General features: G+C 50.2%; 1 long non-coding RNA gene across 1 annotated transcript in view; it reads right to left on the bottom strand.

The window, feature by feature from the left end:
- Positions 1-6,888: 6,888 nt before the first annotated feature.
- The window catches only part of LOC130576318 (uncharacterized), a 4,190-nt gene continuing 1,361 nt past the window's right edge, over positions 6,889-9,717 (bottom strand). Inside the window, exon 3 of the long non-coding RNA XR_008965650.1 lies at positions 6,889-7,830. This is a non-coding gene — a long non-coding RNA (uncharacterized LOC130576318). The remainder of the gene's footprint in view (positions 7,831-9,717) is intronic.

Here is a 9,717-nt window from a genome sequence, read left to right as displayed (position 1 = left end):
GGCTGGCAGTGAGGAGAGTCAGCGGCAGCCAACTCCAAATGGCCAAGACCAGCCTCTTTCCAGCGCTCRGGAGCTGATTCATGTTTTGGTCTTCTGTCCCACCCAGTCTAGAGCGAGTTCAGCACAGCCCTCAGAGCTTCACTTTCCTGCTTTCAAGGCTCTCCCTCCTTCAGAGATCTTCCCACATTCACGGCCCAACCCATCCACCACTGGTTCTCTCTCTTTTCCTGGACTGGACACCAGGGCAGGAGCCAGAAGCTCGCTGGCTTTGATGCTTCATCCTCTAGGAAAAAAGCTGCTGATCCTGCTGGTGATGCTTCCTCTTGCACCGTCTGCTGTTCATGCCAGGCAGSACCAGCACAAAGACTTGGTGTTCATCTCCACCCCTGTCTCGAGGGTAAAAGCTGCTTCTGAGGGCCACTGTTCCTACATGGCACTGCTGAACATGGAATGTGGGAAGTGGAGCTGTGGAAAAAAACATGGCCATGGGAGCATGGGAACACATTTATATCCCACCAGTTTTGTGTCACCAGGCAATGCTCAAGTATGGTGCGTGCTAAAAATCAAAACCTGATGGTTTTCCCCCAGGATTGAGGCTCCTGAATGATGTAAGCATTTGTCGTCTCTCTCCTTAAATAAATACAGAGCAGAGCCAAATGRGTTTTCTCTCCAACAGATGGGCTGCTGACAGGTGCTACTGGAGGCTGAGACATGGAAAACCAAGGATGCCCTGATATGGTCTGTCACTAGCTTGAAGAGAAAAAAAGCAGGTGAGGTCTGGTTTCCTTATTCTGCCACATTATTCAGATGCTCTAGAAGTACTAGAACACATCATTATTATGTTAGGAAAATATTATTACTTTGTCTTAAAGGTGGGGGAATGGAATGGGTCTTAAAGGCAGGGGAATGGAATGGGTCCTAAAGATGGAAGACTGGGATATGTCCTTTGCGACAAGGAGGATCTGTTTCCATAACACAGGTCCCAGARTAAGCAGGGTTCTGTCAGAATGGCATTCTGTAAAATAACAGAAAACAAAAGCTTTTCTTTGTCCCTAAATAAGTAATTTCTGTGCTTCCTTTGTGGTTCACTCTTAAAGGCTTGCTGAATCCAAGGAGGATGTGGTCACACTCATTGGAAACTCCAGATGCTACACTATATAAACACAAATCTGCATTAAACCCACATTTTTAATGAGTTAAATCTCATGTGCTCTCACTCTATTTTTCTCACAGGGTGATGGCAGGCTGCTGCAGTTTTCATGTCCCTTGGAGAGCATTTGCCCTGTTCCTCAGATATCTCCCCCTTGATTTTTTTGACAGGATGCAGTCTTTTGTTATTTACTGATGTCACTGTAGCCTAGGAGAAAAATCAACAGAGTCATGAATTATAGACTATGCTTGTAGGACATTTCACTCTGTTTGATTTAATGTGAACAAATAACAGATAATTAGAGATGAGCTCAAGTTACAACACTTCACTTCTGCCTTCTGAATTGCCCTAACTGCTGAGGAGTGTCTGGATTGAATATTTTCATGTGGGTGATTGGGAAGGTGAGATCCTTCAGCAAACACGGATGTGTTGTAGGTTTCACTTTTGAAGAAGCCACAGCAATGCAGCTGTGTCTCCACTCAGAGAGCACATCAGACTTTGAAAAAAAAGCCCTCAAAATCAATAGGATGAAAGCATCATATTTGGCTGTGTGGGTTTTCTTCAGCGTTAGCCATGGCATCCTCCAACTGCTCCTTTACCTGAAGGTCATTTCCATCCCAGCTACTACCTCCTGCTGCTGAGGGATAGGGAAAAGAAACATCTTGGCATTGATTTTTGATGTCTGGAACCTCTTGGACATTAAATGTACCATCTCTGCAAAAAGGGTTCCATCAACACCCTCATTTAGTGTGTAGAAAAGCAACTCCAACCTTCCATTCAAGTTTTACAAAAAAMCTAAAACCAAAAACCAAAAAATGAAAGTGGGAAGAGGCCAGAGATCTTTCTTTCTCCTTGAACAACAAAACTCTTGCCTCAAAGCAAAACCAAACTGAAGTCACTTCATMATTATTTTGGAAGATGAGGTATGCTCCTGTGGTACAAGAGCRAGGGGAAGGTGTCCCTGAGCACACAGCCACTTCAGGGCACAATTAACAGAGTTTACTGGACTTTTCCATCTGGACACTCCATTTATTATAAATAACCACCATTTTAATCATAACTCTCTGCCTGCTGGAAGCCCTACAATAATCCCGTTGTCATCTGTGGGCACTGGAGACCAGGAAGAAGGATGTGTTGGTTATTTGAGGGACTCTGTCACGAGGGCTAGGTTCAGGTCTCTCCATGTGYACAAAACATGGCAATTTGGAAAGTCCAGGTGGTCTTTGGCAAGGTCCTCTTCACACACACAAATACAGCACCACACACTCTCCCTAAGATAGTCAAAGCATAGGTATGCACTCCTCCCTCCCCTGGGAGTTCATAGCTCTTACTGTTGGTTAAAAATCTGACAAAATTAGGCCAGTATGTGGACATTGGGCCTGGAGGATGCCAAAGCTTGGGTTTTGAAGGTTTAGCTCATGATTTTTAATTTCTGGACATCAAGGGTCAAATATTTGCYTTGCTTGCTGTCTGATGAGCCCCATGGTTCAAGCACTTGACCCAGAGAATCAAGCCTATAACTGTATGACTCACAAGGCCAAATCAGCAACAACAACAACAAAAATCCTTGGAAACACRGGCAGACTCCATTACCCTGTAAAACATCACAATGTCCCAGTCATTTATGGAGCAGTACTTCTACCACCTGGGGGGAAAGGAGGCATGGACCTTCTTTAGATGTGAAACTAAAACTCTGTTTATTTCTATCTCTTCAGGATGGGTGGAACAAGGAAGGCACCAGGAAGCTAAAAACACACAAAATTAATATTTAAGAAAAAAAAATTGCAGCATCTGGCAAAATATTTTCTCTTTATATTCTTCCTTGGGGTGATGGTTATTGACCACCTGAATTGCATCRGTGGTTGTGACTGCTCTCAGGATGTAAATCACAGAGTCACAGGGTGGTTTGGGTTGGAAGGGACCATGAAGATCATCCAGTTCCAACYCCCCCATGCATAAGAAGTGCAGCTGTACTGCACATGTGATGGGCTGAATGGACGACTCAGTCCCTAGGGTAGTGTCTGGTGACGGGGGGCTTTGATGATACTTATAGGAAAGCCACTGATGGTGGAGAGCATCACTTTGGGTCCCAGCTGGTTCATGTTTTACATGCAGTCATAAAAAAAAATCAAACAATCATTTAGCATGCAATCAGCAGATGGAGGAAGGGTTTTTTTAAACCAGAATCGTAGCAGTTCATGGTCAGTACTGATTCCTTGCAGTCACAGTCATAGATTCCCCCCCAGGGGAACTCTCCCATCCTGTGCTGATGTGACCTGGAAATCCCAGGTCTTGGAGTTCCCCTGGCTCCAGGCCCATGCAGGGGGGTGAAGGCACTAGTTGCTGTTTAACATCCTGTCCCACCRGAGACTTTCAGAGGAGGCACATTTAGAGATGCATTTATTGAGGGCTTGGGTCTCCTTGGAAGAAAGGGAGTGCAAAGACAAAGCCTCTTCCCCTGCCACATTAAAGGCTCCAGTAATGGAGCAGGAAGATAACACTGAAAAAGGCTCCATAATTTGGAAGATGTTGGTTTTCTATACCAAACCCTTCCTTTGCCAGCCATCATGGAACTAGCAAATATTAAATCAAGTGCTGTCTCCACTAAGGTGCTGGCAGTCCCAAGGTGACATCTCTTACTGCTCCTTCTCTCTGGGGGTGTTTTCAATGCCAAGGTGCCCTTTCAGACGTGAGCTTCGAGGCTGAGAAGAAGCCATCTTGTAGGCAGAAGAAAACACTCCTAAAGAGGCTTGAGGTGTTCAACCTGATGACAGCAGTAGTTGGCTCAGATTTGTTTGGCTCACGGCTCTTTCCCATGTCATTGCTTTGAGTGACAGAGCAGTGAAACACTTCTTCTGCAGCTCTTGAACCAGCARCACTCAGGGAGGAAGCCCAAAGACCCAGCTCCTCAGAGAATAAACCACTCACCCACTTTAAGGACAGCGACTCCTCTCAGAGTGTCACAGCCACTTGGGAGCCTCAAGGTTGAAAACCCCTCCATGGTGCACACCTGGAGGAGCACTTAATCATCTCTGGCTGTAAGAATTTGTCTTAACTAAAGAGTTTCAATTAAAAGTCAAGACTGAATCACCGCAAAGTGCCAGAGACAGGAGCCATTAATACTGGAATGCAAGTTTTAAATAATTTTTAATATGCTCTGCAAGACATCCATAAAAGGTCCTTAATCAATATGCACTTCAATTCCTTGCATTAGGGTTTGAGGAATTTAAATTCATGGCAGGCGAAGGGTTGAGAAATCATAATGAATTTCCATCAGAGCTCTTACAGGGCCAAACCTGGGAGATCATCAGGGTCCGAGCTATTGCGAGGGTGTAACCAAATGGATCAGACTTTTTTGGTAGTCCCATTTCCTGGAGAATGGGTGGCTTGTCATTGATGTGGAATGAAATATTTGAGTCCCTGCTGGTGACAGCAGCTGTGATTTTGCTTGGTCATTCAGCCAGTATCAAATATTCACTGGCATCACTGGGAATTGAAGCATTACCTGGCTGTCCCTTGGTGAGAAGAGCAGAGAGGATGAGGATGGGCTAAGCTGCTGACATCAGCTCCCAGGGCTCCAAGGGGACCCCAAATCTTCATATGCAGCATTCCTGTGTCCTCACAGCACATGGCATAGATTTGGTAACTCCCTCCCTGCACAGGCATGGGGTTAGTTTTGTGGTTGGTGCACAGCAAAGCAAGCTAATTTCTTGCTTCCCACTGCCATCATCTCACAGCAGGGGTGTGGAAAGCCATGAGCTTTCCCAAGGTGAGGAGGGACAAAACAATCCAACCAGTCCAAGAAGACACAGTGGGAATGCAGGTTTGAAGCTAAGCCTGTTCTTAAGCATTTGGCTGGATCAAGGCCAGAGGTGCAGAAAAGAAATTTCCAGTAAGGAGTAAGCTCTAGGAAGAACCAAACCCTAGAGGAAGCTCAGGGTGAGGTTTGTGCTTCCTATTTAAGTCTAAAAAAAGCCCTGTCCCAGGAGGGGGTGAGTTTCAGTAGCATCCAGAGTGTCTCCCACACACACACCGAACAGTCCAATTCTTCGTGTCCAGGATAGGGGCGATGACAGTAAAGCACACAGAAACTTCACAGGCAGATGGACCCCTCAGAACATCCTTCCTTGCAGGTAGCCCAGGGACAGAGCAGCATCACCCTCAGAATGGTTCACAGGAGAAGGGACACACTRAAAGGAGCAGAGGTGGTTGATGCAGCCAACTTGACCCCCAGAGRTGGAAACAGGACTTAAAGATTTACCCCGTCATTATTTGCATGCTCTCTGCCGTGGGTTTGGATGAAGACCAAGTATTTCTCTCACCATCTTTCCTTGGGGGAAGGCAGGAGCTGGGGACTGTACCCTAGGAGAAGGCTGGAAGTAGCCACAGTTTAGAAGGTTGAAAAAATGCAGCCCTGTAGAGGAAAGGCAGGTGAAACTATTTATTAGCCTGCCTCAGGCCCTGCTTAGTTTACTGCCAGCCTAAAAATCCCCCAGTGCTGGGAAATCAGCTTGGACCTTGAGTGCACATTGCTGCAGCTCAGCCTGCGTTTGGAGGGTGCATCTGTTTGATTTTGCAACCCTGACGCTTGAAATGAGCTGGGGGAAAGCAGGCAGCCGTTTGGAGAGGGATAGGGGAAAATAAAAAAGGAAAGAAAAACAGAATGRAACCAGAAGCGCGGGCGGGAGGGAAGGGAAAGGGAGGATTTTGTCTCGGGAAGGAGTCAGAGCCTCCGAGGACCGTCCCCGCCGTCGCCCCGCATTGCGAAAGACCCTTTGGCTCGGGCTCGGGCGCCCCTCGGTTTTCCAAGGATTGCCGGCACGGAAAGTCTGTCCCGGGCGCTGCTCGCAGAGCGCAGCGGGGATGCCGGGGAGCCGGGAGGCCCCGCGCCGGGGCCGGGATGCGGCGGGAGCGGGGCGGCAGCGGGGCGGGAGCGGCAGCGGGGCCGCCTGCCATCTAGTGGCACCGGCACCCGGTCCCCTCCCTGCCGGCCGAGGGAACTCCCCGAGCACAGCCCAGACCCCTCTGACACCCCCCGCCCACCGCCATCTCTCTGCATGCGGGGGAATCGCCTTCGGGTTCGGGGGGTTCCGAAGGGTTTCTGCCAGCGGGGCTGGAGCATCTGCCAGGAAAATGCGCCGAGACGTAAATGCGGCGAAGCGTGAATGTGTTTGCGAACTGAGGAGCCGCGCCGATCCCAGCAGCCATGGACTCCTGCCTGGGGCTCTTTCCCCTCCCCTTCCTGCACCTTTCCCCGTCCTTATGCCTCTGCGATGGGTTTCTCCTCCTTCCCCTCCATTAAAAGAAATCCCCTGCGGCCGGAGCAGGGCTCTCCCCTCCTCTCCATCCTTTCACATCCACTGCAGGCTCGCTTCTGCCTCCCATTTTGTGGTCTCGTTGCTCCCCCACKGCTGCTGGTCCCCATAGGGAGCAGAGAGGGGATACAGCCACGTTTCTTCTCTTCCTTCTCATATGTCTTTAATATCCCCCGGATCTTTGAGGGGTGCTGATACTGCTCTTTTTCTGCACCCAAAAGTTTGCAAGCTGAAAGGTGAGGGGAGGCCTGAACCCCCTCTTCCCTTGTATCTTCCTGTAAATTCCATCATGCTATAAATCTGCCCGATTGTCCTGGGAGCTCTCCTTTACTCTGGGGGTGACAGTGTCCCATTTCATACCCAGAGAAGGAAATAGAGATGGCTTTTCAAAGGCCACCCCACAAAGGGATGGACTTCCTACGATACCATCCTGCCTCTTTGGGTCCTTTTGGGGGAGGAGCAGAGAACTTACATGGATATGTTCAAACAGGATGCTTATAAGGTGCAAAGAGGCACAGAGCTGAAATCAGATTTAAAGGGAGGGGGAAAGCTGGGCCCTGGGCAGTTGTGAGATGTGAACCCATATTTAGCTTTTCCCATTGAAATCAGCTTGGAGATAGGCTCCAACCAACCCCAGCCATGACCCAGTTCTGGAGGTCCAGTTTGCTCACAGTCTCACATGTCAGCTATGACTTTTAGTGCAAAATTTACCTGATTTTCCTCCCATCCTGCACAACCTAGCAAGGATCCAACAGCATGCCTTGAATCCAAGGACTCCAAATCAAACTCTCCATCTTCAGCAGTACCATCACAAAACGGGCAGTTGGGATTTCCTTCTGTGCTCCCCACTCACCCACTCTGTCCTTGCTCCAAAAATGTATTCACCCTCCTTTTCCTTCCTTTTTTAAAATTTATTTCTTTGTTCCTTTATCTAAAAAAACATCACAACTGTAAAAGTTCAAGTTAACTGTACAACCCAAACCTGGTGGTAGTCCAGAGTGTGGGCAGTCAAATACCGCACAAGGGATTTACAAGAACTGATCTTGCTCCATAGGTTCTTTTCACCAGATGCTTCTAAAACTCCTTTCTGTGAAGAGCTGCATCCGCAGGTAGTTGGGAATGGGAAGGGAGAAGGTYTTTGTGGCCCTTGTGTTGAGGTTGTCCCATACCAGCTGTTGACRATGCTGGGAATTGGTCTGAGGCACTTTTCATATCTAAGGAGAGATGTTTCTGGGGTCAGCACCACGTGCAAGGCAGGATTTTATCCAGGGAAAGAGGCTCAAGGCACCAGTCCGGGTCATCTCCATCCTGTAGTGTGCTGCCCTGGGGACCAAGCCTGTTCCACCACTGAGGAGGGGAAGAAATCTTCTTGGAGGAGGGGKAAAAAAAGATATTTTTGAGAAATGCTGCTACGTGGTACAGGTACCTCCAGGTACACCATAGGAGAACAGAACTGCTCCTGGTCTGTTTCCCACCTCCCAGGGCTCTGCCCATATTTCTTCTACCATGCCAGCTGGGTGGGATGCCTCATTCCTCCACATGAGCCAGTTCCTTCTGAGGCTGAATCCACAATCTTCCCATCTTAGCTCCATGACAAGCTAGAAGGGTACTGCAGAGCCAGTCCTTACACTTTTATCAGCACAGGGTTAATTAAAAMCAAATCAAGAATAGAAAACAACTCTGCATTAACCTCACGCTAGAGCAATTTCCAAGCAGGTACACCAGCGAAATAAAAACAGCAATTTGCAGCTAAATAAAAATAACAGTTAAGCATTTGAAACACAAATGYACCATTCAGGAGCAGCAGATAAATATTCAGACGCGTTCATTAGGAGGTTGAGGCTGTCTCTCAAATAAACAGACAGGTACAAAATAGCAGCCGGAATACTCCCATTACGCCAACATTGCATCAGCGCCGATGCTCCCGGCTCCGGGAGTGGGAGGGGGAGAAGGGGAGAGGGTGAGGAGAAGGGGGGCAGTGGGGAAAGTGTGTGTGGGAAATGTATTTTTCTTTTTTTTTWATCTGCCTTAAATTTTGTTTTATGTAACCGGTGTTTGGATTCTCCTCCACGGAGGGTTTAACTCCCGGGRATGGGAAGTTCTGTGCTCGTCATGGCTCCTCTGCCTGACGTAGGTTTGGCCTGGCTCCCAGGGAAGACCCCCCACACTGGGGAAAGCAGCACTTGGCCTCCTGCCTGCGGCCCTAAACCCACACCGAGGGTCCGGCAGCGGGGGCTGCCCACCCTCCACAGCCCCCGGGCAGCGAGGGATGGCCGCRGATCAGCGCAAAGCAAAACAGCACCGAGCCCAAAAGCTACAAAGCCTTTGGAGCTCAAACGCTGCAGCTGATTGAAAAAACAACATCCTCCCTTCAGCCCCCCGCAATCCCCCTTTGCCCCCTGTGAGTCCCTGCTSCCAGGTCGGGGACACGCATTGGGAGTGTGGCTCTGGGACGAGGGGACACAGGGCAGAGTGGGTGGGGTGGACAGTGCAGAGTCTTGGGGTGGGGCCGTGGGGATGCTCAGGGACAGTAAGATGTGTGGGGACACGTGTGGGGACCGTGTGTCACCTGAGGGGGAGCAAGTACCTGCCCCACGCACGGGGTGCAGTGCTCCCAGCGCACACAAACCCTGCTGTGGGGCCGTGGGGATGCTCAGGAACAGCGGGGTGTCCCTTGTGCAGGAACAGCGACACTTCTGAGGAACAGCGCAGGAACTAGCGTCAACTAGGTTGGGACAGAATCCACCCTGCCCCACACACACCGCAGCGGGACACAACGTGTGGGGCTGGGGGTGCTCACGGACAGGGGGGTGGCCCCCTGGGGACAGGTACACTTCTGAAGGTGACATATGTCACCTGAGGATGGTGGGTGGGGGACAGGTACTGTCCAGCTCCACAYACAGTTCAGGAGGCTGTAGCTTCCCACCACATGCGTAGGGCTGGGGGGCTGCTCATGGACAGTGGGACATGTCCCACCCCAGGGACAGCCACATTTTGGGGGTCACATTTGTCACCTGGGCAGTGGGTGGGGAACAGGGTACTGCCCAGCCCCACACTCCACGCGGGGGTGCGGTACCCTGATCACACGCAGACCCTTGTGCAGGCCGGGGAGGCTGCTCAGCGGTGTGTCCCCCCCTCAGGGACAGCCACACTTGGCGGGTGTGCCCCGTGTCCCCCGGCGGGGTGGCCGGTGCCGCCTGTCCCCGCTCCCGCCGCGCGGGGGCGCAGCGCTCCCCTCACCAGGGGCGCGGG

This window comes from Malurus melanocephalus, unplaced genomic scaffold, assembly GCF_030028575.1.
Source record: "Malurus melanocephalus ecotype Western Australia unplaced genomic scaffold, MMel_1.1 scaffold_135, whole genome shotgun sequence".
Lineage (NCBI taxonomy): Eukaryota > Metazoa > Chordata > Aves > Passeriformes > Maluridae > Malurus > Malurus melanocephalus.
This window is presented reverse-complemented; position numbering and strand designations above follow the sequence as displayed.